General features: G+C 42.5%; 1 long non-coding RNA gene across 4 annotated transcripts in view; it reads left to right on the forward strand.

Annotated features, from left to right (window-relative positions):
* The first annotated feature begins 5,741 nt into the window (after positions 1-5,741).
* LOC118987230 (uncharacterized) overlaps positions 5,742-26,439 on the forward strand; it is a 177,640-nt gene continuing 156,942 nt past the window's right edge. For 3 of the 4 annotated variants that reach the window (XR_005066524.1, XR_005066525.1, XR_005066526.1), the window contains exons 1-2: positions 5,742-6,146; positions 14,643-14,705. This is a non-coding gene — a long non-coding RNA (uncharacterized LOC118987230). Of the gene's footprint in view, positions 6,147-14,642; positions 14,711-26,439 lie in introns of all 4 variants that reach the window. The other variant, XR_005066523.1, reaches the window with a different exon arrangement.

Here is a 26,439-nt window from a genome sequence, read left to right on the forward strand (position 1 = left end):
CTGAGTGGAAAATGCTAAAAAATTATTCTTTTCCATATCTAGGGTGAATGCTGAAGTTAAGGGCTTTGAAGTTTTAAGTGAGTGTTAAGATGTATTCTTTGCATCAGTGTGGACTTTCCCCCAAAGGTATCTGTAATGATCACATTAAAATTCCTCCAAAAGTTCAATGGAGAGTGAAATTTGATGGAAACCAAATGATTCTTTGCACCACAATGAAATATTTTAAAAGCACAGAAAGATTGGGCCTAATAACTCTTGTCTGTTAGCTTTCGATAACCCGTTATGAGGCATGTTCAAGATTTAGGAATGGACTGAATGGACCTTGTTTTAAAAATCGATCTTTTTCTAGAGTTTGATGATGTAGAAGCTGACTTTCCAGAGAAACATTTCTTATTGCTGATTTTTAACCTTTCCCCTGTCGGCCTTCTTTCTCCAATTCAACTGTAAGATTGTTGGGGACAGAAGTGGTCACTCGAATTTTGAAATTCTCTCAAAGAACGGAGCAACATGACAATCGCGTGATTGGTAGGATTCCACAGCCTTGAGCTTCAGCGGAGAGGGACAAGTTACATTCACAATCTATTCAAAGCTGTCGGAGCTATTCCTGTCACATTTATTGTCAAACCACAGGAAATTATGTTTTTCCTCATTACCACACTGAGCTCTGTAAGTGGCTGATACCCTTTGGCTGCACAGATACTTCGTGAGAGTGTTTTCCCAACCTAGAAACAAAACTATTTCATAAGATGAAATGTATATATTATACTCTCAATATATCGAGTGCCATCCAGTTATTTCAACCGGAAGTAGTAGCTTTGCGAGGAGGGTGTAAAGAATGATTTCTTATTTACTCAACAAACCTTTATTGAGCACCTCCTGTGTGCCCAGCTCTTTCCTATTTGCTGGGAGTAAGGAAGATGAATCAGCCTGGGCCCGATGGGAGAGGCAGACCTGTGTGAGTGACTAGTCGTAGACAGCATGAGTCAATGAGCCATCGAGCGGTTCCTTTACCCAGCAACTATTCACTGAGCTCTACCTTGGGTTGGAGGAGAAAGTGAACACAAATTATGAAGGGCCCCTATGCCTGGCTGAGGAATTTGAGAATTACCTTTAGGCCATTAGGAGATATCAGAAGTAAAATCGTTTAGCCCGCATGAGACAGCTTGTAGACTCTTGCTGCTCAGAATGTAGCTATACTGGGGGAAGGGCAAAGAAGAAGCTGTTCATACTTGTCATTGAAAAAGCAGATTATCAGTGTTATATGAATCTAGTAGAGATGGTAATAAATCATACTTTTATTTGTATTGCCTAGTGTGCATTTCAGTACAACAGGCTGCAGCACCTCTGTATTGTAAACACTTTGCATGTCCGTTTGCTACCAGTTTTTATGATGGTGTAGACAGGGGGGTAAAATATTTGAAATAGTTAAAATTACAAGTTTTGGTGGCATCTCTGAGGTTTAGCGTGCCTTATACTAGGGTTTGCCATTAAACGCTAATTGTCTATCGTGTATAGTTTCCTGAGGCTGCTGTAAAGACAAAAAATCATTCTCTCACATTTCCGCAGGCCAGGAGTCCAACATCAAGGTGTCGGTGGTTACCAGATGAAAAGGGGGTAGAAGAAGGTAGAGGAGGGTAAAGGGGGACAGATGGAGATGGAAAGAGACTTGACTCAGGGTGGTGAACACACAATGTAATATACAGATGACGTGTTGCAGAACTGGGCGCCTGAAGCCTATATAATCTTATTAACCAGTGTCACCCCGATAAATTCAACGAAACATTTTTTAAAATCAATACAAATAAAAAGGCACTCCCTTCCCCCACACCCCCCAGAGAAAGGTATTGGCAGGCCACGTTCCCTCCGAAGACGCTGGAGAGGACCCTTCCTGCCTCCCCCACTGCTGGTGGCTTCAGGAGTTGCTTGGCTTGTGGCTGCGTAATTCCAGTGTCCACCTTTGTCTTCATGTGCCCTTCCCTGTCTCTGCGTCCTCTACTCTTCTTTCTCTTCGAAGGACACCAGTTGTTGGCTTTAGGGCCCACCCGGGTACTCCAGGATGATCTCATCTCATGGTCTTTAACTACATCATGAAAACTTTTTCGGATAAGTTAACACTCACACATTCCAGGGATTTGGCATGGACAGAGGTTTGGGGGCGGCCATCATTCGACCTACTAGGAATGGTGACCGATAGGTCTAGTAGAGGCACTGCACCGTGATGGTTGAAGTGGTGACCTGGAAATTGGTACTGTAAGCGGGGATATTTTACTGGGTTTGGGGAGAAGAGGGGATTACAGGTTTTTTTTAAACTAATCAGAAAGTTACTCCATGATATAAAGATTAATATGGAACCGTGAGTAAGTGGAGACAAAGGGGCATGGAATGAAAGGAACATTAAAGGTTTGGGATCGGTCATGTGTTTACTGTGATTACAGAGAAGAAGAGCATGGGCAGTCATAGAAGAAAAGAATTGCGCTGGTATAGCAATTTGAAATGTCCTCAAGGCAAGTGAAAACTACCATCTGGGAATATAAGTATATATACTATTATAAGTAGTTGGAGAGAGGCCTGTCCTGAAAATTAAAAAGTGAATAAAGTAGAAAAGAAGATGAAATGGATTATTTGAAGAAAGGATTACAGTATACAACCTTGAACTTGGCATTTCAAACATTATTGTTAACTTGAGCTGGGAAGATGAGAGCACCATGAGTTCATGTAGCCAAACATATGTTCGTGAAGCTACATGTAAAAGCCTGCGGTGTGCCTCAGTTCCAACGACTTTCTCTGTAAAAGCCCCACGTTATAACAGAGATGCATGAATACGCTTGTGTACCAAGAACAAACATAGTGGCAACTAAGGTCTTGAGCGTTCATCCAATCAGGGCTGCTTTTCTGAAATAGGTCATGAAGTTTCCCAGCAGGAGAGATAAATACCCCAAACTAAAGCTATTTAGGTGTTCCCCCCGAGTTTCACAGAATTAATGGTTCAGATAAGAAAGAGGTGAGGTTAATTGAATCTAACTCAGACATTAAGAATCGGACAGCAAACTCACAGTTATGAACAACCACACCTACAGCAAAAGCAAACCAAGAGGACAGCTAGATCAGGAACGGAACCATAGAAATGAAGAACACATGGAGGGTTAGCAACAGGGGAGTGGGAGGAGGAGAAGGGGGGAGAAGGCACAGAGAATAAGTAACATAGACGGTAGGTAGAAAATAGACAGGGGGGAGGGCAGGAATAGTAGGGGAAATATAGAATCTAAAGAACTTGAGACACATGGTCATAAACTAAAGGGGAGAATGGTGGGGGAGGGGGTGGGCAGGGTGGAGGGGAATGAAGGGGGAATAGAACAACTGTAATGGTATAATCAATAATATATATATATATATATATATATATATATATATATATATATATATATAATTTAAAAAAAAAATAAAAAAAATCATCAGCCCTGAGGAAGGCTGCTCCACACTTTTGACCATATTTCTTTGAAACAGCTACAATTTCTTTTCTCTCTCCTCCTCTCCTGAAAGCCGACACCTATGTACGTTGACGTCAGTGTATGTTCAGAACTTCAGCGGCATTTGGCTTGGCAGAGGTCAGTTGTGATGGGCCCCTGACGCCGCTCTTTGTACACAAGTGATTCTGATTAGGACCTTATTAGGGTGCAGGGCAGTTAGGGCGTTTGGTCTTGGGACCAGGTGAACAGAATTGTGAGGGGCCCAGGCTTAGCCAGGGAAGGCAGGCTAAGCAAGGGAGGAGGCTCCAAACCAGTCAGCTGACTGCCATTCTGACCTTTCCTTCTCTACCTCGGAAGCCCTGTGCTGGTGCCAGAGCCTGGAGGGTGGTTTTCAAATGGCCTGTGTCCCCCTACAGTTACAGGAAATCAATTTAGTGGATTCTTGCCAGAATTGAAAACAAAAATTAACACGCAAAAAAACGAACAAGCCAAAACAAATCCCTGAAGGGAAACAGAACAGGAATGACCAGACTCACCTGCATGGTAAGGGTTAGTATTGTTTAATCAAACCTCTGTTTCAGTTATTTGTGTGGGAGCATGTATGGGTTGACTGGCCTGTGGTGTACTGTTTTTCTCAGCGTGACTCAGAGTCACATTATCAAGACATCCATTCCCCACCTCTGGCCTGCCCGTGACCTCATTTCTTTTCTTTTCTCAGTCTGGTTTCCACGCTGAAGCCCTACACATTGACCCTAACTCTCCTCCCCCTCATGCCCCGCTGACGTCATCTTGCACACCCCAGGCCTGAGTCCACTCTGAGAGCCTGTTTGCCATTTCTTCATCCAGGCTTCCAGGTGCTAACAGACGGAATGACATACTTCCATGCTGTCCCCACCAAACTCGTCACCAGTTCCTGGTCAGCAACCTAATAGCTGTGCAACCTTGCATACACTTCATAACTCCTCGGAGTTTGACTTTTCGCATCTGCAAAGTGAGGGGAGGGAGTGGTCCTAACACATGATCTTGCAAGGGCTGAAGGGGTATGTACACCTGGAACATTCTACGCGCTCAGTAGATGGTTGCTTTTATAATGACATTCTCTTACATAACCATAGTACAATGATCACAGTCAGGAAACTTCACATGGATACAATACTAGTATTATCTACTATAAATTCCGCATTTAAATGTAACCAGTTCCATTAGTGTCTGTGACAGCAGCTTTCTTCCTCCTCCCAGGGATCCACTCTGGGATCACACACTGCATTTACTTGCCCTGTCTCTTTAATTTGAAACAGTCCCTCCACTGTTCTTTGACTTGCAAGACATTCATACTTTTGAAGGGTACTTTGTAGAATTTCTCTGAGTTTGGGTGTGCCGGATGGTGTTTCGTGATTAGAATCAGATAATTACTTGTAGGGACACCCCATAAGGGATGTGCATCCTTCTCGGGGTCTCCCATAGAAGAGGCCCCGCATATCAGTTTGTGCTGTTCGTTGATGATGACTTTGATCTCTTGTTTCTATGGTTGCCATCAGGTGTGTGTGCGATAAAACGATTGCTTTCCGCTTTGTGATGAATGAATAACCTGTGGGGAGATAGTTTGAGATTCAAGTCTGGTGTTTCTCACCATAATTTCACCAAATAGTTTTGGCATTTATGGGTGATTCTTGCCCACATTGATTATTTCTGTCGTGTCAGCAAAAAGGTGAATTTCTGCCCTGGCTCCTGATGGCTCACTGGGTTGGGCATCATCCCATAAACCAGAAGGTCACCAGTTCGATTCCCAGTCAGGGCATATGCCTGGGTTGTGGACCAGGTCCCTGGCTGAGGGCGTGTGAGAGACAACCGATCAATTGATGTTTCTCTCCCGCCTTTTCCTCCCTGTCTAAAAATAAATAAATAACATCTTTAAATTTCAAAAGCAAACTTCTAACGCTATCATTTCTTCTAATGTAACTTGTTTTTGTGTTCCACCTTCTACGTATAAACCAGTGAGTACAGTTTCAGAATTTACATGCTGACAATATTAGAAATAAAGGCACCTTATATGTGTAGGTCCACGGGCTTGTTCTGCTAGACTAGAGTCACCCTTACGGAGAGGCCAAGCTATAAAATCTTCTCGGAGGCCGTTTCGAGATGTGGCCGATAAGAGCCGTGTGCTGTCATTTCCTCTTTGAGAAGCAGCTTGGAGCTTGTTTGCAGCACCGAACATTGGCACCCGTCATGGCTGTGATTTTCAAGAGTAATACTGACGTACATGTGTAGATCACATTCAGTTCAAGCTAGAACTTTAACACCGATTGCGATCCAGTATTATTCAGGATCTGGCAGGGAAATGGCTCGTTCTTATTTCTGCATGGCTACCACAGGGGGTGGAAGGGCTGAGGGAGAGCAGGGGCAGAGCCTTGCCAGGACCCTGATGGACAAAGGATGTTTGCATTGTAAAGGGCACCTAGACAGAACTGGAATAACAGGGCAAGCCCTTTAGCACCAGTGCCTCTGGAACTGTAAAACGGGAAGACAGCTCCTGCCCTTTTCGCTGACAACCACAAAGTGGCTTTAGAATTGCGAGTTTGACTGCAGTCAGGTGCCTGCGTTTCAGCAAGACTTGAACAAACATCACCTGCTGTACTGGGCAAACACAGCTTCCCAGCACCGGCACGAGAGGAATAAAAGGTAGAGCTTTCAAGGATGTCTGGCTCTCTCGCATTTTCTATGTGGAAAAAATGTCTTTATCCAAATACTGCTGTTTGCTTATAATCACTGTACCCTATTCTATCTGAGACTTGAGGCAAGGGCTAAGGCAGCCGAATACCTGAGCCATGACTCACCCCCAGAGTCATTTTCAACATACCCTGGCTTCCTATTTGTGTGGAAACCAGGGAAAAGTCTGATTTCAATGGGGGGGGGGGGGCGGTGGTGGTGGTATAGCCTCAAAGGAGGCAGAATCTCTAGTATGTAGCAGTTGACCTTTTAAAAGTTTTAATTTAATTTTATTTATCGATTTTTTTTTTTACAGAGAGAGATAGATTTGTTGTTTCACTTATTTATGCATTATTCATTGATTCTTGTATGTGCCCTGACCGAATTGAACCTGGCTGGGTAGTTCAGTTGGTTAGAGAGTTGGCCCGACATGCCAAGATTAGAGGTAAAAGTATTTTTAATTATTCAATTTGTTGAACACACAATACATTGAAATGGATCAAATATTAAAAGAAATATGAGAAGTATATTCTCATTCAGCTGGTTCTCCTTGCTCCCTTTGGATGCCACTTTTTATTAATTCATGTTTGTCTCCACTATATATGCACAAGCACATATATTTATCTTTCCTCTTGTTACACGACTGGTATATAAGTCATCTTTCTAATATAGTGTTTCTCAACTTTGTTTTGAGTTATCTTTTTTAAAGATTTTATTCATTTATCTTTAGAAGGGAAGGGAAGGAGAGAGGGAGAGAAATATCAATGTGTGGTTGCCTCTCATGTGTTCCTCCCTGGGAACCAGCCTGCAACCCAGGCATGTGCCCTGACTGGGGATCGAACTGTGATCCTTTGGTTTGCAGGCCCGCGCTCAATCCACTGAGCTACACCAGCCAGGGTTGAGTTATCTTTTTCAATTGCATTTATTGGGGTGACATTGGTTCATAAAACTATACAGGTTTCAAGGGTACAACTGAATAAAACAGCATCTGCCACTGTGTTGTGCGCTCACCACCCAAAGTCAGGTCTCTTTCTGTCCCCATTTACCCCCGCCCCCCCGCCCCGCCTTTGCCCTGTTCCACTTCCCCCCACCCCACTTTCTCTCCTGTGTTTACCATACGGGTGTCTGTTTGTTTTTCCCTTAATCTCTTCACCTTTTTCTCCCAGGCCCCTAACCACTCTCTCCTCTGACAGCTGTCAGCGTGTTTGGTGCGTCCATACCTCTCTTTCTATTTTGTCAGTTTATTCGGTTCATTAGGTTCTACATATAAGTGAGATCATATGGTATTTGTCTTTTTCTGACTGACTTATTTCATTGTGGGGGCAGCTGATTGATGGTTCTCTCTCACATTGATGTTTTTCTCTCTCCCTCTCAGCTAAAAAAAAATCAATAAACATCCCCAGGTAAGAATAAAAAAAAATAAAATGAAATAGAACTTTGCCACCTACGCCAGGAACCCTACTGGGCCCCATTTTAATCTCAACACCCCAAAATTAGCCCTGGCTGGTGAGGCTCAGTGGGTTGGGTGTTGTTCTACAACCTCAGGGGTCACCCACTGGATTCCCAGTCAGGGCATGTGCCTGGGTTGCAGGCCAGGTCCCCAGTTCAGGGCATGTGAAAGGCAACCAACTGATGTTTTTTTATGCATCAGTGTTTCTCTCCCTCTCCTGCTCCCTCCCTTCTCCTCTGTCTAAGAATAAATAAATAAAATGTCTTTTTAAAAAATTGAGAACTCAAATGCATAAAGCATAATGACCATCGATTAGTAGACTGGTAACTAGTTAAAAGCCCGTCTCTAGGTAGTTGACCTGTCGAGCTACTATGGGGTGGAGGGGGAGTAACTCCCTCCTGCCGAGTGGACAATAATGTCTCTTGGCAGGTGATAACCAATTATACCAGCAGGTAGGCACTTTATATGGCCTCTTTTTTCTTTTCCTTTTCATCCTCCTCACTTCTTTTTGCCTTGACTCTTTTTCATTTTTTTCCTATGACAAGTTCATTGTTAATCAGACAGCAAAATGTCTGCCTTGACTTAGATGGCTAGGTGAAATTTTCCTAAAAGCACGTAGTGTCTGGCAATAATCGACTTTCGTTAAAATGTTCCTAATGGATTACTGAATTTCAAGAGAAGTTTGCTCTGAATGAAAAATTGCCCGGTCACCATGCTTTGGGCATTGCAAGATAACACCTTGAGGGGAAGAGGCATAGCTTCCTTGCAGATAATTGCAAATGATGCTTTCTTCCATGTCAGGGAGATTAATGCTCCCCCCAACCCCATACAGATACTTGAAGGTGGGTGAGATTTGGTCAGTCACTTCCAAAGACTAGAGTATAGACGGGGAATGGGGAAACAGTAACGTTAAAGAGGAGTTAGCTGACGGATGGTGCCTTAACTAAGAGATGAAGGGTAACGTCACCAGGGATGTTATGCAGCTATTGGGTAACCTCCAATATGTTGTGATGAGGGTACTTTTCCTGTTATTAACAAAATAAATAAGTATAAATAACCTAGGTGTAATGAGAAAAATGACAGGCAAACCCAAATGGAGGGGCATTCTATAAAATTCCTGGCCGGCACTACTGAAAGTTGTCAAGGTCGCAAAAAATTATGGGAAGAAGAAGCCGGCAGAGCCCAGAGCAGAGTAGGCACACGTGATCACCACCTGCAGTGTGGTCTCCTAGATTGAATTTTGGGACAGAAAGGGGGCATTTCATGGGAAAAATGGGTGGAATTAGATTAGTCTTGAGTATAGTTAATTGTGAAATATCATTGTTACTTTCTTTTTCTTTTTTTCAAAGATTTTCTTTTTAGAGAGAGGGGAAGGGAAGGAGAAAGAGAGAGAGAGAAACATCAATGTGTGGTTGCCTCTCATGAGCCCTGTACTGGGGACCTGGCCTGCAACCCAGACATGTGTCCTGACTGGGAATCGAACCTTCAAGCTTTTGGATTGCAGACCCATGATGAATCCAGTGAGCTACACCAGCCAGGGTAACTTTCTTAGTTGTGACAATTGCACCATGTTGATGTAAGATATTAACAATAGAGGAAAAATGGGTGAGGGATAGATGGGAATTTTGTCCTATTTTTTGCAAATTTCTACGAATATAAAATATTCCAATACAAATCTTATTTAAAGAAAGTAAACCAAAAGAGCACAAGATAACATCTTTTCATTGGATAGCAAGTATTCAACATAGATTTGTTGTAATAATTCAATATTCCTCATTTCCGATGATTGAACATAGCGTTAACATAATGAAGACTTGTCTTCTATTTATACTAGTACATGGCAGACTGTTCAGTGTATAAAGCAGTGAAAATCAAGACTATCAATTCAACATGGAGTTGTTAATTCTGTTGATTCCATAGCCATGGTCTCAGGCTTAGCTTTGTCTAGAGAGATCTTGTGCAAATGTAGGCTGGTTGAGCCCTGGCTGGCGTAGCTCAGTGGATTAAGCATGGGCCTGCGAACCAAACAACCATGGTTTGATTCCCAGTCAGGGCACATGCCTGGGTTGCAGACCAGTTCCCAGGGGGGAACACAGGAGAGGCAACCATACATTGATGTTTCTCTCCCTCTCTCCTTCCCTTCCCCTCTAAAGATAAATAAATAAAATCTTTAAAAAATGTTTTTAAAATGTAGGCTGGTTGACTCAAGGAGGATTAATACTCACTGTGGTTCCCCCTGCCCTGCCCCCGACAAAATAACTGAAAGTACCTTTTCTCAAAGGTGAGCCAGCCAGCAGTGCTCTCTTTCCATATGAAGAACTGCTTGCTGATAATTAAAACTTTCATTTGACTATTCAAATTAAAGAACAGTTATAAATTAAGGTAACAATATTAAAACCTCTGGGGGTAAGTCTAAAGATCCTCTCTGTAATTAGAGAGCTCCAAACCTTAAGGAACACAAATTCTTTTCAGCATCAAGGTCTCATTTTGTATGGAAGCTAGTATGTCATAAATCACAGCTCTTCCAGGGCTGAGGACACATTTTGGTTCTTGCCTAGAGTGACTGTCTGAAATATCTTGCTCTTCGTGAACTACACTACAAGTTAAAAGACTGATTTCTTATCCTGATTGGACATGTGAGAATGTGGGTGGTCTTGGTCGTGACCTTTCTAGATGAGAGTTGCCACAGCGCTATAGTTAGATTTGGGGTTATTAACCTTACTTGATTGTTCTAGTTCAAAAAGCTTGCTGGTTTTATTGTAATAAACCTCCTAACGCAAGCTCTCCTTAAACACCGAAGGCATGAATTAACTAGGTGGTGGGTTCGTTTTTTAATTGTTTGGATAATCTTCTTTGCACTCATCTATGTTTTCTGAGTGTGTGCATGTGTGTAGTCATGTAAATAGACAAGCTGTATTTGATAACACAGTAAGGACATACACTTAGAGCTTTTCATTAAGAATTACTGAATTCAACTAAAGCATTGTGCTCAGGTGGACCTTAATTCTTCACTTCAGTGAGAATTTTGCCAGGACAATCTAAAAGTTGAACTTGGCTTCCAGTCAACTCCCTGACTGCCATTTTTCCATTTGCCCGTCTTAATATTTGTACTTTCTCTTTACAGATCTTACTCCTCAGTTTTTATCTCTTTTTTTTCCCATTGGATTAAAACAAACAATGAGCTTTAAAAAGAACATTCCTCATGGTAGATATCTCCAGAGAGCTTATATTTACTTCAAACTGAGTTCTTGCCAGACCACCCAAGTGGATACCCCTGATCTTTCATTACCCATCAACTTGTTGCACTGTACTGGATATACTGGCATAGAGATGGTGTCACCAAGCCAATCCCTGACAGCCCAAATGGACAACACAAAACCATGAGAACAGTTTTCTATGTAGTTCTAGAAAAATAATTTATACTTTGCCTTCCTCCCTTCTTCCCTTCCTCCCTTCCTCCCTTTCTCCTTTTGTCATGTGGAAAAAGCAACATTACAGGTATAGGAATTTGGGGCTTAAGAATTTGGACTCTGGAAAATGAGATTGCCCCTTGTCATGTTTCCCATTGGCTAAAAAGATGCATTTCCTAAGAATCTGCAAACGTTATAATCCAGTCTTTTATGTCTTTTAAAGTTATATTTGTTTTATAACTTAAGGCCAGCATAACGCTATAGTCAGCTGTATCTTAATCTAACGCTGCATAATTTGTGTCTGAAGTGATGAACGAGGATATGGAAAAACTAGACACTGGAGTTTACTCATGATTATCTTTTTTTTTAAGTTTTTTTTTGGTTTTTTTTTAAAGACTTTATTTATTTACGTATCTTTAGAGGGGAAGGAGAGAGGGAGAGAAATATCAATGTGTGGTTGCCTTTTGTGCATCCCCTGCTGGGAGTTGGCCTGCAGGGAACCCGCCTGCAACCCAGGCATGTGCCCTAACTGGGAATCGAACCTTGATCCTCTGGTTCGCAGGCCTGTGCTCAATCCACTGAGCTACACCAGCCAGGGCTTACTCATGATTATCTTAAGTTGACAAAGATCTGGATATGGCTGGGTCACTTCTGGTTTGATTATCTTGGCGGATTGCCACCAATCAGGTCTATGGATTCTGCCAGCACATGGCCCACGTTTCAAACATACTGATGTGTGTATGTCAAATAGTGTAAAGGATTGTATGGTCATGTTAACCTATGAGCTGAGGTCTTCAGTTGTAAAAACTGTAAGGCGGCTCCCAGCTCACTGAGTTTATCGTGTTAAATGAAATGCACATACAAAATCATCCCCTTCTTTGAAGATCCGGCATGACCTCTATAAAGACATCTTTGCTAATTTAATATATATCGATGTACTTATGACTCTTCTTATCCATACATTTTTCATTTCAAAAAAGAGAAAAATCTTTGACAGTGATAATTTGTTAACTCTGATAATGTCTCTCTACCAACGGGAGTCAGTGAACTCTGGCCGGAGGGGCCAAATATAACCAGCTACCTGTTTTTCTCAGCCTGAGAACTAAGAATGCTATTTGTATTTGTAAATGAAAAACAAATCAAAGGAAGAATACTATTTCTTGGCATGTAAGCAGTATATGAAATTCAAATTTCAGTGTTCATAAATCCAGTTTGGCACACTCATTCATTGTGGCTTGTCTATGGCTCCTTTCACGTTCAATGGCAGGGTTAGGGTAGCAATGACAGAGACTATAAAAAAAAAAAACAGAAAATACTTACCATGCAGCCCATTTCAGAAAAAGGTTGCTTTTTTAGACAAAGTTTGCTTTGTATAGACAAAGCTATTTTCAGAAAGAGAACTGAGGCACAGCATGAAATGTGTAGACAGACACATAAAAATGACCACAATAAACTGGCATGGAATGTAAACCAAGCTTCTCATGGGATATAATTTCTAGTGCAGCATCTTGTACAAGCAGGGAAAAGAAAAACAGCAGGTTAAAGTAAAAATTAAAAATCTGAACCCTGAAGTGTGTGTAGTAGGAGAGTTAAAGGATAGATCAAAAGATTGAAGGCATTTTTAATCTGTTGCCCAAATGTGCCCTTTTTGGACCCTTCCTATGGGCAGACTTCCCCTCCTATAGGCAGAACTGTGCAGTCCTAGGCAATCACTACCCCTTGCTGATTGACTCATGAATGGGGGACACCCAGCTTTGATTCTGGCCTGAGTAGGTGGGGGTGACAATGACCCTTGAATGTCCAGGGTCTCCAAGGAAGCATACTTTGGGGGTTCCATGAAAAGGCTGAGTATGTACCCTTCCATTACTGCCTCCTAGACATGCTATGGTCAGATTCTCTGAAAACCCGCTTCTCTCTTCTATTTTGAACATATTTTAGTGCATTTGGGAGCAGATAACTAAGACTAGCGTTTCAACACTGGTTATAATTTCTACAGCAGGGAGGACAACTGTCAGTGGTGGAGGAGGGACATGCATCAGAATAATGGTTATCCTTTGTAACTTCTGGTGTGTGTGTGTGCGTGTGTGTGTATGTGTATCTCGTGTATTCAGGGATAATCTCTGGGCACAGTAGCTCAGGTATATAATTTATAAGTATATAATACATTTGAAATATATTTCTGTGCTCAAGTATTGTCTCGATAGTTTTATTTGTATTATCAAACAGCTTGCACATTTGGTGGCTTAATGTTCTATTGAAGCATAACAAATTATCACAAATTGGGTGGCTTAAAGCAACACATTTATTAGCTTACAGTTGTCATACTTCAGGAATCTGGGATCCTTGGCTCAGGGCCTCCCAAGGCTGCAATCACGGTGTTCAGACTGGGGCTGCATCCTCATCTGAAAGCCCGGTCCCCATCCAAGCTCCAGTGGTTGTTCGCAGAAATCTTTTCCTTGAGGCTGTGCTGCACGTGGACACTTGCTTCTGCGGGAGTCTCTATGACTCAGGGAAGGCCTAAGCCCCCTTTCAGAGGATGCCCAGCTGATTAAGGCAGGCTCACCCAGGATAATCACCCTTTCAATTACTTAAAGTCAACTGATTTGGGACCTTAATTACTTTTGCAAAATCCCCCCTACCTTGCATGATGAAGTAACGTAATCTGGGGAGTGACATCATCACTTTTGTCATGGAATGTAACCTAATCGAGGCATAACACCAGGGGGCTGCAATCATAGGTATCATCTTAGACTTTTGGCAGCATGCCGTGGCTCCTAGGGGCAGAGGGAACCAACATAGAATCTTAGCTCTCCCACTGGCCAGCTGTGCCAGTGCACGAATAACTTCACTTCTCCCTGCCTCAGTGCTTTCACTGTAAACTGGAGAGCATTCTAGCATCATTTTACATTTCCAGCACCTACTACTTTGGGGTGGAGCCAGAATTAAATAAGATTATACTTATGAAGGGTCTAGCAGAGTGACTGGTTAACAGCAAGTTGTGAAGTGTCAGATAGTTTCCTTAGATATCCTTTTTCAGCCATATAGACATTTTACTTACCTAATAAAATAATATTGGACATTGACAGAATGTGCCTCATTGGATCTCTAAGAAAATAAGACAAGAGGATGGGATATAGGAATGTCAATCATTCCTGGTTTGCAATAGAAAGGGCTTTGTCTGGTGGCATTAAGAACAACCCTGGCTGGTGTAGCTCAGTGGATTGAGCGCAGGGCTGTGAACCAAATAACCATGGTTCGATTCCCAGTCAGGGCACATACCTGAGTTGCAGGCTGGTTCCCAGGAGGGGACACATGAGAGGCAACCATATGTTGATATTTCTCTCCCTCTCTCCCTCCCTTGCCCTCTAAAGATAAATAAATAAAGTCTTTAAAAAAAAGAACAATCTAGTTCAGTAAATGGTGCTGTAACACAAAGTACAGATACTGTATGTGAAAGGCCTACGCCTAATAAATACTAGTTGAATTTAAATCTGGACAGAAGTACATGCTTAATAATTGTTAGTGGATTAATGGATGTGATTATCTTCTTCTGAAAGTCAAATCACTTGCTTAACCAACTGCTTTCTTTTCCTTTCCTGTCACCCACAGAACTATTTGAACATGACAAACATTTAATTTGCCAGATGGCTCCTCCTTCTTCCCAGATCTAAGGTAAGGTCTGTTAATACTAAACCAATAGAGAAAGTCGAAGTGTAAGAACATTTGTCAAAGATCTTGATAAAGTATGTGTGGAAATTAAGAAATACAAATATCAAGCCCGGGGCCTATAGTTTCTGTGTTGAGAAATCATTCTTATCTACCTCCTAGTCTCAAGTTCAAAGCCTGTACTATAAGGGCTTCCTCTGTGAAGGGGAGGAGAACAAGAACAGAAACAAAATCCCCCAAACAAAAAAGCTCCCCCAAATACAGCACTCTAAATTTGCTCATGGCCTTGGAAATAAAAAGAAACCGTTTCCCTCAATAACAGACTTCCCGATGTGCAGAAAGTACACAACCCCAGTGACCTCATGCTCACAACAATGGGCAGACAGAAATTAACACAGTGCAGGCTTTTGTCTTCTCATTATATTGTCATCTTGTTCCCCAGAATGGCTTCGGGCCTGAGGACAGGGAGAAGGCTGCTTGCTGGGGAGCCCTCTCCAGAGTGACTGGCACAGCTGTGGGTGGCTCTGGGGAGACTTGGAGAGGAAAATTCCTGGGAGCAGGGGCTGGTAGCAGGAGTATCTTGGCCAGCCTGGAATTCCTGATGAGGCTGGGGCTTTGGGCTCTCATAGTTCCTTTGCGAGTGAATCAGAGCACTAATGATTCTGAAGTTTAATGCAAAAGGAGAGGGGGAAGGAGAGAGGGAGAGAATGAATAGATATAAGCTAGAGCGACAACATCAAACTCTCCTAAGTGGCAGATTCAGATACAGCTAAATTTCTCATAAACAAGAATTTTTTTTAGAGGGCAGTAGGAAAAAAAAACAAGTACAGCAGTAGTAAATAATTTTTGACATTACTTCAGAATCTCTGTGTATTATTGCTCTGTTTTTTTCATCATTCAATAATTGGAGGAAAATAGAGTAGTGGAGACAGCCGTCCAAAAGTTTCCAGACATCGGGTGCCAGATGTGGTGGAAATGTATAGACACCAATGGTCTAGGCTTTACCTGGGCTCATTACCTGTCCTTTGAATTGGTTTGTTTATTTATATGTATTAATGTGGAGGAGGTGGGACGGGTGAGCCATGAGCAGACTGTTCATTCAGCACACACTTGGGAAGCACTTTACTGCCAGTGAGAGACTGTGAAAGACACAAATGAATCACTAAGGAACCGTGGCCTTAAGAGGGTTGCGGTCCTCTCCCAGGGACTGCGACTTATAATAAACATTGTTTGGAGCTGTACTGACACCCATACACCTCAGTCATCCTCCGGAAAAGCTAGTCAAAAACATTCAGTGGGTTGCCAAGTTCTAAACAAGGGCAAGAGTGAGACTGAATCGACGGGTCATTCAACAAGTGAAGTTAAGGCCTGGCTGGTGTAGCTCAGTGGATTGAGCGTGAGCCTGCGAACCACACGATCGTGGTTCAATTCCCAGTCAGGCCACATGCCTGGGTTGCAGGCCAGTTCCCAGCAGGGGACTCACAAGAAGCAACCATACATTGATATTTCTCTCCTTCTCTCCTTTCCTTCCTCTCTAAAGACAAATAAATGAAATGTTAAAAAAAAAAACAAGTGAAGTTAAGTCCATGTGCAGTATAGAAACAGCAAAGCCAAAGGCTGCTAGGAGAAAGTCAGCCCTCTGACCTATATCACTCTTTTTTCTTGTCTTCTGGAGGAAAAACCAACCAGTCCAACTGCTGTCAGGAAGTTGCAACCAGCACTAGCTGACTATAGTGCAGTGTTCGCCCAGAGCCGTGCGTTTGGTTCCACATACACACTTCCTCCAGGGCTCTCTGCTTGATCCTGGCTCCACAGCTGTACCCCCCCCCACTGCCCACCAGGCCCATTGAACTCATCTCGCTTTCTTTTTCTTTTGCCACTTTTCAGCAGGATAAAATACCTTTATTATTATGTGACGCTCAGCATTAAGATTTCTCTTTTCAAAAACTAGGTAGTCTATGCATTTATCAAAAGGGGAGAGGTGGTGGATGTGCCTAGGGTTCATATTGCCCATGGGTATTGCAAGGCATACTAACAAAATCTGAGAGCAAATGTGTTGTTACTAGCTTCTCAAACTCAACGACTACTATGTTATGAGCATCTTTTATTTCCCTTCTCAATATCTGTGGCATTTTTCTTAAAGTAACAACCAACCTAATATCTACATTAGGTTGGTTGTTACTTATATATAATTATATATATATATATATATATATACACATACAAATACATATATACAGTAGTTATATAAAATAGGGGACATTATTTAAAAAATGATTCACTGTTTCTGTGAAANCTGGTGTGGTTCACTAGGTTATAGCATCATCGCTTAAACAGAAAGGTCCTGGGTTTGGTTCCTGGTCAGAGCACACAGTGTATTTAGGTTGAGGGTTTGGTTCTAGTCATCACACATACATGTTTCATATATATATATATATAATTCGTATCACTTGCAGCATTATTGCTAAGAAGAATAATCCATGTGGGTGCTGACACCATTTTAGTCTTATTTCTGAACTGTCGGAGCCATTTAAGCAGCTGGCCCATGGGTGGACCGACTCCTTAGAGCGCCTTTGAATGCCTTACAGGGAGGTACATCTCAACAAAAGCTGTACCAGCTTTTTGGCTACCAGTGTGCCTAGGATGAAAAATCAAAGCTGCACATTAATTACGTGCTCATTCCCATGAAAGGTATAAGAAACCGTGGCTGTGTCTACATTGTTTGAAGACGTGTCCTGTGGCAGGGTCTCTATTGACAAAGGCTGCCAGGAAGTGACTCTCAGGCTCCAGCAGCAGCGGCAGCAGCATTTTCAAATTGTTCTTTTCTGCTCAGTAAAGGTTAAAAAGGAAGTGAGCCTGTCATACCCTTCCGCCCCGTTTTCCCAGACAGAGCAGAAACGCCTGCCCATGCCTTCTTCTAAGGGGTTGCTAAGAAAGGGTTGAAAATAGCAGACCAGTGTTGCTGTTTTGCTGCCTGCTCTTTGGCTAGGAAATGAAAACAAAAAGACAATGTAGAATTCGGTGTTTGCAACTGCGGTGCCATTGTTTCTGGGCGGACAGCACTTCTGTGCTGACTCGCTTGACAAGCCCCCAGTATTCTAGGGCAGGCGCCCATCCCTTGAGCCAGCTCAGCCATTTCTCAAAAATGAAAGAACTAGGGCTGGGCGGTAGTTTCCTCTTCCCGACCTTTATAGCAGCAAGCTGGGTAGGAACACATGCAAATAAAAAGCAAGAACCCCAGAGAGCAACCAAATCATTTCAAGACATACTGATAATGAACTTCAAGTCTTCAGCTCAAGTGTCACTGACTTAAACCCATTTGTTCCAGTTTTTTACTAGAATATGAGGTTAAATACACAAACTTCCATTATTAGAATTCTCTCTGTACTAACACTGGCATGTGATTTTTTAAAAAAACACAACATAGAATGATTGTTAAAAATCTAGCATTTATATCTCAGTAAGGCTGGGGGTGGGGGGATCTAGCATTGAATGAGAAAATATAAATGCTTTTGGATTTCCTTTCCCTGATTTTGAAGGTGTATTTTTCCCCCTTTTCTTTATTGAGCAATGTTAAAGATTTTAACACTTATGTCAGGTGTGAGCTCTGAGGGAGAAGGAAGCAGCCCTTCCCTTCCCTTTGTGTCCCAGACAAGCAGAAATGGTAGTGTCAGCATTTGTGGAATCCGAGAACCTCCAGCCTTCTTGCCCTTTTCTAATTCTTCCGTTTAGGATAATACACTGAAATCACAAGCTCCTCCGTCAGTAGTGTTGCCTCTGCTGGGGTCACATTAGAAAGAAGTTTCGTCCATCATATATCTCTCCAATCTTCCTTTCCCCCCATTTTCCATGCATCAGGAGATTCATTGAGAAAATCTGCCTTCAGCTATTGTGGGGGCTTGGCAGGCTTACCTCTCTCTTAGTTCTTGTTCATCATTTGCATTTCTATGGCCTATTATAGCTAAACGTTTCAAAGGACCTCACAACATGTGAGGATTAATTTAATGAAACTATATTTCTCTGTCCCTGGGATGAATGTGACTATATTTTGCTCATTTCAGAACTGGAAGATTAAAGCTCAGAAGTTGCAAAGGTATTTCTCTTTCTGAATTTCATATATATATATATGTGGTATGTGAATAAATCATTCAGTACAGTAAAAAGAAAAAAATCAGATTTTTTTCCCCTTGGTTGGAAACAAAACCCCTTTTCAGAGATTTTGAGGGTTCTTTTCCCAACCCTTAGCTTTATTCACAAGTTCTGCTAACTAAACTGCTGTTATAAAAGCAATGGAACCATCTACCTTTGTGAGCAGGGGAGACCATAAAGAAATTAGCTAAAGAATTAAAATCCTTCTTTTCAAGGACTTTCATGATCTTTCTTCTCTATGAAAATCACTTGATCTCCCTTTGTCCGAATTTTCCATTTACATAGCTCTATCAGTGATTCTGAACCTTTAGAAAGAGCGACCCATTTTCACACCCTAAATTCTTTGTGGCCTTTTACAAGCTACCATAGTTATTTTTTTTAATTTTGAAATTTATTAGAAAGAGAAGTATCTTCTAGCTAAGGAATTGCACTCATTTGATTGGGGAAATACTGGTTTGATACGAAATCTATCATCCCTGCTATAACTCTGTGAGCCTGTTACTGGACTATAGGAGTCCTTGGCCTGCATGCAGGAGAGCCCAGTGAGACACGCACAGGAGCTCACAGCAAAGAAACTAAGGGCTTATTTTCAGGAAGTGGCTCACACTCAGAGTCACAGGTGAGCTAATGCCCCAAGACCTGGCTCCTCAGAGGGCTTGCAGGGGATGGGTTGGGTTATATAGGAGAAACATCCTTGATTATGGTGTAGGGAGTCAGGGTCTCTACTGATTGGTCAGTGCTAGGGGTAGTTGATCAGTGTACAGACTCTGATGTCAACCCAGGCGTCGTTTTGTCTGGTTTCGCTGCTTTTTCTGGGCCTGGAGCTGAAACACAACTGAGGCCTAGATGTTATCTTCAGTGTGACCAAAACCCTGTCTCAGTGGTCAACAGGCCCAGGGCTTTGTTCCCAAGATTATTTGATGCTGATCAGAACCTCACTGTCCTGAGGCCTTAACGATGGACAGAGTGGATATGCAAGGGAGAAGGAGGCAGGTAGGTCCAGTTTGAATCAAAAGGCAAGGAAGGAGAAAAGGTCATACCAAAGAAATGAAGTTTCTACATGATTCCAAGCCCGAAGGAGTCTGAGATCCACAGTGAAAAATCTCTGGTTATTTTCACAGAGCCATTTTGGTGCTTCCCTGCCTTGTCTTCTAGATGCTTCTTCACATTCAGTTTTCGAGGATGGGAATTAGGCTGTCTTTTTATCTGTCACAGGCTGGCCACATAGGACTGTTTCAGAGACCAGTTGTTAATGCATGGCCTGGTCCCTTGATCTGCCTTTTGCCTATGAAGAGGCACTATATGACCTTTCAAAGAAATCTTTGGTTGCTGCAACTCGTTTTATATTTTACTATAAAGTGAAGGGTCTCTGACCTCCAACTGCTAAGAATCTGACCAAATATCCATGCATTAACCATTTCCATCTTTGCAAACTTTGTCCTTTGAAACTAATGTTGCTTTCTCTTCTCACGTATTGCAGGGCCTTTCAAAACTTTTCTGATGAGAATAAAGGTCCCAAATACCTAGTCCCTCTGGAAAGGAACCTCAGGGCCACATGGATGGATGGATAAAGGTTCCAGGCCTGATCTGTTGGCTGCTGGAATAGTCCAGTGAGAAAAAAACGGCCCCATTAACCACGCTTTCTACCTATGTGTTAGTTTTGGTTTGTTTCTAATGTCTTTTCATCATAGTCTTTACAACAATCTTATTAACAAGTTATCCTAAAAATTGTTGAAAAAACTCCACTAATAGTTGCACAGAGCTATTACCTTTGAATTCCTTTGTAATTATTGCTTTGCTCTTAACATATGACTCATATGAACTTGTTTTGAAACCCCTGACACTGGGACACGTCTTCACCCAGTAAAGTCACTGTCGCCTTCCTTATGGGCTGATTTTAAGGGCCATCTCTATCTAATTGGCAATGACCTTAGAACCTTAACTCCACCACGAAATTTCCAAGTTTACTCACTCCCAAACCTTATTGCATTTTCAATTCTCTAGGTTGCCGGATGTTGAACATAAATCATCTTAACGGTGGTTGCATACAATTGGTTTGGAATCACATTAGTCTCTCTGCCTAAGAACTACTAATAAGTCGTCACTGGGTCTAGAAACTGGTATATGTTGACTTCTGTGAAAATAAGTGGAATGCTTTTTGATTTTAAAGAATGTGTAGGGACATGTCATTGGCTCTAGGTTTTTTAAATTGTTTGGTTCTCTGATGTTGTTGGGGATTCAAGTAGAGGTACACAATGGTAACTGCAGCCAAAATGTGTGGGTCTGCTTTTGGCTTCTAATTAGCTCTGTGACTTCCGGCAGGTCACTCTCTCTGGCTTTGATTTTTTCATTGGTAAAATGATATAATTGGATTAGGTTCTTTCCAGGCCTCTTTCTGGTCCTTTCCATCTCTAAAGGTCTATGGTGGATAGGTGAGCCATGTCATCATGAATTCTAGCATAGCACCCTAATGCCTGGAGTGTTCCTGGCACACACACACACACACACACACACACACACACACACACACACATGTTCATATAGGGCTCCCTGGTTTTTCCAAAGGGGCAATTGGAAAAGGAGACCTGAAACCCATGTAGTTTCAGTTCTGACTTAGTGAGTTTTGAATTTAAATGCTTTCGCATATGAATCAGTGAGTGGGCAGAAGAATCCTACAAAGAGAGTCCTGAGGTTGGATGAGCAATACACAACCCCTTTCTATTGATAACTTGCTTTTGGAACAAGAGATATCACTTCTTGAAGCCAAAAAAGGAAAAAAGTAAGAATGAACAAAAGGAAAAAGGGAACCCACCACATCACGTGAGAGGTGCTGTTGAAGAGAGAGAGAGATAGAACATGGCGGCATGTGGCTAACCTGCCTCCTTCTAATGCTGCCGCACCTGTGTGTATCAGGATAGTTTCTGGGATGGAGGTTTTTACTGAGTCTTTGAAGGCAGAAGACTTTACCCCCAGTCTCAAGACTTTTATACTGAATCAAAACAAAAGGCAGTGCTAAGAGAGAAAACTGTTCAGACTTATGCTACGTGCTGTAGCATCTTCCACATAGCTCCATGGAATGAATGGCACTCGAGTTGTGATGTGCGATAATGCTGGGACCAAGAATGGCGGATGATGGTGCTGTTATGGGAGAAACTCCCAGAAACTCGGTCCTTTTCGCCAATGCAATAAAGAATTAGAGATCAGCAAGTCTACTAGGGTGCAAGCAGGGTTTATTGGTGATTGGTTCTCATGGAAAAGAAGGGCCTAGTTAAGGTGGGGGAGAAAGGCAAGAGCAAAGGTGGCAAGGGCAGGGGGATGGCAAGAGCAAGAGTGCCAAACCCCAGAATTCTTTGTCCTGAGGACTTATATAGTTGGCAGGAGGAGGGGGAAGAAGTTACATATTGATTGACAGGTAAAGGTGGTGCTAGCTTTCCAGGAGGCGGGGCATGAACATCCAAAAGTTTTAATGGGCTTTTTCCTTTAGGCACTGTGTTCCCTTTTCAGCCTTTGGGATGAAAGCACATTTTCAAAGGCTTTCTTCTGCATGTAATGGAAAAGATTCACAGAATTTCAAGGACTACTAAGTCAGTGGGTGGGACATGTATCCATCCTCCTCGCCGCCTAGGTTTGCTATCTATCCTACCTTGCACTGCATCACTATTGCTTCAGGCAGAGATCCTGGTTATTAAGGGGTCTGAACATACTGCCTGCAAATAATATGTTACTGCTTTTAAATTCACTTGAGTCCTGACTGACAATGCGTTCCAGACAGATGTTTATCTGTATGATTTTTCATAGAATTTTGTTACACTAGCCGTTAAATGAAACACAAAACCCAATCAGAGTGACGGAGGTCTGAAATGTTACTTGGCAGTGTCAAGAGGAAAAGGAGAGAGAGATGCTAAGCACTGAAGTAGGAAGAATTAGTGAGGAAAAACATATGACCCTACTACATTGGAATTTTTCCTTATTTGGCCATTGCTGCATTTCCATAGTGATAACCATTCATCTCAAGCTATTCCTCTGGTATTCACGTCTTATAAAAATGAAGAGTTTATAACAGAAAACATCTTATGGACCTCGAGCACTTGTAACTGGCTTTCTTTGTAAGTTGTTATTACTTATTTGCCCCTGAGTGCCTTTCTAAGGTTTCCTTGGAGGGGAGGAGGGAAAATTAGGTTTTTTGTTTAAATACTGAACCTCCTAGAGAACATCTGTTTCTCAGAGTGATAAATAAGGAAAGGAGGTGTGCATACAGCACATTTACAAAATATCATCGGTTCTGCGAAGGTACCTAAAGAAAACACGACATAGGATTTGTGGGGAAGGTTTCAAGGGGAGTCAGACCTTATGGAGAAAATAACATAATGCGGCCGTGCATGGAGATGATTGAAGAGATGTACCTAGAGAATCATGAAACACATCAGAATTGAAAGTAATGCTGATTTTCCCCTTGGGCTTAGAAACATTGGCGAACCATTTGAAAATAAATACTTAACGGCTCTCCCAAGGAGTGTTAATAGATGGGAAAGACAGATTCCTCCTTGATAGCCCTCTGTATTCCTGGGTCTGTTCCAAGCGTTGGAGATACACAGTGTCTAAAATGTACTGAGTTGCTGCCCCTAAGGAGCTTGTATTCTAGTGAGGGGTCACTGACAAAGAAACATGTAGTAGCAAGGCATATTAATGAACGCTCTGGACAGAAGTAAACTAGGGTAAGGGAGATGGAGAGAGCATGGGAAGGTGGGGATCTATGCTATTTTACATAGATTATGATTATAAAGTTCATGAAGTCTAGTCACCATTCTTCCTCTGCACAGATGAAGAAACTGAAGTACTGAAAGATGACCCAAAGTCCCCATCTGGGTCATAGCCCATTGGGAATAAAGCCCAAGACCGTAGTCTTTCTTCTTACCTCCATCCTAGGCTTGTCCATAGTTAGAAATGAACAGCTGCCATCACATGTTTTTATTGAAGATTTTATTTATTAATATTTAGAGAGAAGATAAGGGAGAGAGAAAAAGAGGGAGAGAAACATTGATGTGAGAGAAACATCAGTCAGTTGCCTCTCATTGGCGCCCCACCCCCTGGTTCCAGACCAAGGTGGAACCCACTACTCAGGTAAGTGCCCTGACTGGGAATCAAACCAATGAGTTTTAGCTTTGCAGGACAATGCCCAACCCACTGAGCCACACTAGTCAGGGCAGCTGCTATCAGATGTTGGAGTCTATCATTTCTCCCTTTGTAATCTATTTATATTGATTCTCTTATGAGTACAGAATGAATTGTTTAACGCTACACCCATACCAACTTATGCCAGTGGTAGCAGGACCTAAGATCAACTGTGTGGTCAATAAGCACTCATGGCACCACTCAGCACTCTTCCCCATGACGACACGTTCAAGAGTGGAGCACTGCTTCTCAAAGTTTAACGTGGGCAGGAGCTAGCTGGGAATTGAGCAAACATGCAGAATCTGATGCACTAGATCTGGGGCAGGCTCTGAGACTCTGCATTTTCAGCCAGCTGCCAGGGGATGCTGATGCTACTGGTCTGCAGACCATACTTTGATTGTCCAGGGTCTGGTTTGCTCAGCACAACTGAGAAAGAAACCTCAGAGTTAAAGCTTGTATTTTTCTTCCCTCATCTCCCCATTGCCCTACTCCCCACCCTTGAAGAATCCAGCTTAAAAAAGAAAATGTTACGAAACACCAGTGCCAAGCCTGAAATATAATGTTAGGCATGTAATTATCTGGGCCAAAAACAGATGTCTCAGCCTCTGGGGCTTAGCTCAGCCTGTCGCTGGGGCCACATGATCAAGTTGCTAGATTGAAGAGGCCACACAGCATATGCAAGAGAAAAAGGGGGCCCATGTGGCTGAAACTTGGGGATGTGAGACATGAACAAGGGTCTCTGTTGCATAACTAATGCTGGAAGCTTCCCCTTCCCACCTGATTGCAAGCTGAGATCCCTGCATGTAATCTTGGCTGCACGGGTGACTCAATCTGTGTCTGAATGAAAGCTTTCCTCCTTGGCTGTGAAATAAAAATAGCAAAGAGTGGCACCATCATGGGACTTTTCCTCTATGCTGGCCCTTTGCTTTGAGGAAGAGACGTAAGCGAGGACCTAGTTTGGGTCAGGTTGCAGAACCAGTCTATTGAGGCAGGCTTCGGGCATGACGTGCATTTTATTGCTCTTTACATTGGAATGTATTTGCTCGTTTGCTGCAATGTCTCTGTCAGCAGCCTTGACTGTCCCTGCATGGGCGAGCGCATGTCCCGAGGACTCGGCAGCCAGCTCAGGAGGGAAATGCCAGGCCCCCTTCCTTGTGATTTGGTTGAGCTTGGGAGACCTGAGCTTCTTAAGTCTTTCTGTAAACTCAGTTCTTTCTCAGGGGAAAATGGTGACAATGATAGTAAGAAACAATTTAATTGATATCTCTAAGTGGATAGAGGCTGAACCAGTTCAGGTAGGCCCAGGCTATCACAGCTATGTGGGGCTTCATTTCATTTTAAGACTTTGGACCATTTGGTCTGTATTCAGTTAAGACCTAGTGGGGGATGTGAGGATAGGGTGGTGAGTAGGTGGTTGATATCTGGCTTGAATATCTAGGCCCTTGCCAAAATCTTTTAGACTGACTCCTTCTATAATCAAGATTGTTACCACTAAGGAAAATGGTCATTTCCCTTGGAACAGCTGACTCTCCCTTAATGTTCTCAGTAAGACAAATAGAACTCTCTGGAGCACCAACCAATGGCCTAGAAGGTTGAACTTCACTCTGGGAGTTTTTGCTGGTCTCTTTGTTCAAAGTTGAACTGGAGAGGTGTCAAGGAGAAGTGGACCTCTCTTATTGGTTACTAGACTGCTTTCCCATGACCCAGGTAAGCTGTGCAGAGAAACAAAGACTAGTTCCCCAGCCAGTAACAGTCTCCCAAGCCTTGGGGAAGGGGATAGCTCAGGCAAACACCTTCTCCTTCACCAAATCCCAACCCATCACAGTGTCCCAAAGAGAAGGCTCTGGGACAACCCAGCTATGGCAGGCCTGGGTTTTCTGCATGAAACTATGATCTTGCCTTGGCGACGGCCAACTGTTTCTAAAGGGAGATTTTGGGAGAACAGAAAAAAAAAGACCTTTTAAATCAAATGGCTCTTCTCACTGTCACTTTGAAGGGCTAAGTCATTTGTACTTTTAATTGGCCACACTTTTAGACGTGATGTATTTAAGGGGACACCCACTGATTGGACCACTCCATAGCTCTACAGAGTGAGCCATGCCCCGGGAAGGAGGTGCAGCAGAGAAAAGTTCAATTCATTTTTCTTAATGTACTGATCATCTTTAAACATTGAAATTTCTTTAAAGCGAAAGAGCGTGCTTTGTTTTTAAAATAAATGTTTTACTTTGGAATATTCTTAAACTCTCAGAAAAGTTGCAAGGACAATGCAGAGAACTCCCACGTACTGCTCATCCAGCTCCCCTAATGTTGACATCATACATTTCCTCCGTTCATGCATCCAATCTAAGAAGCCAACACAGTATTAACCAAACTCCAGACTTTATTCGGGTTTCCTCAGTTTTTCCATGAACGTGCTTTC

The sequence above is a fragment of the Sturnira hondurensis genome, unplaced genomic scaffold, assembly GCF_014824575.4.
Source record: "Sturnira hondurensis isolate 20B ecotype Veracruz unplaced genomic scaffold, ASM1482457v3 Scaffold0005220, whole genome shotgun sequence".
In the NCBI taxonomy this organism is placed as follows: Eukaryota; Metazoa; Chordata; class Mammalia; order Chiroptera; family Phyllostomidae; genus Sturnira; species Sturnira hondurensis.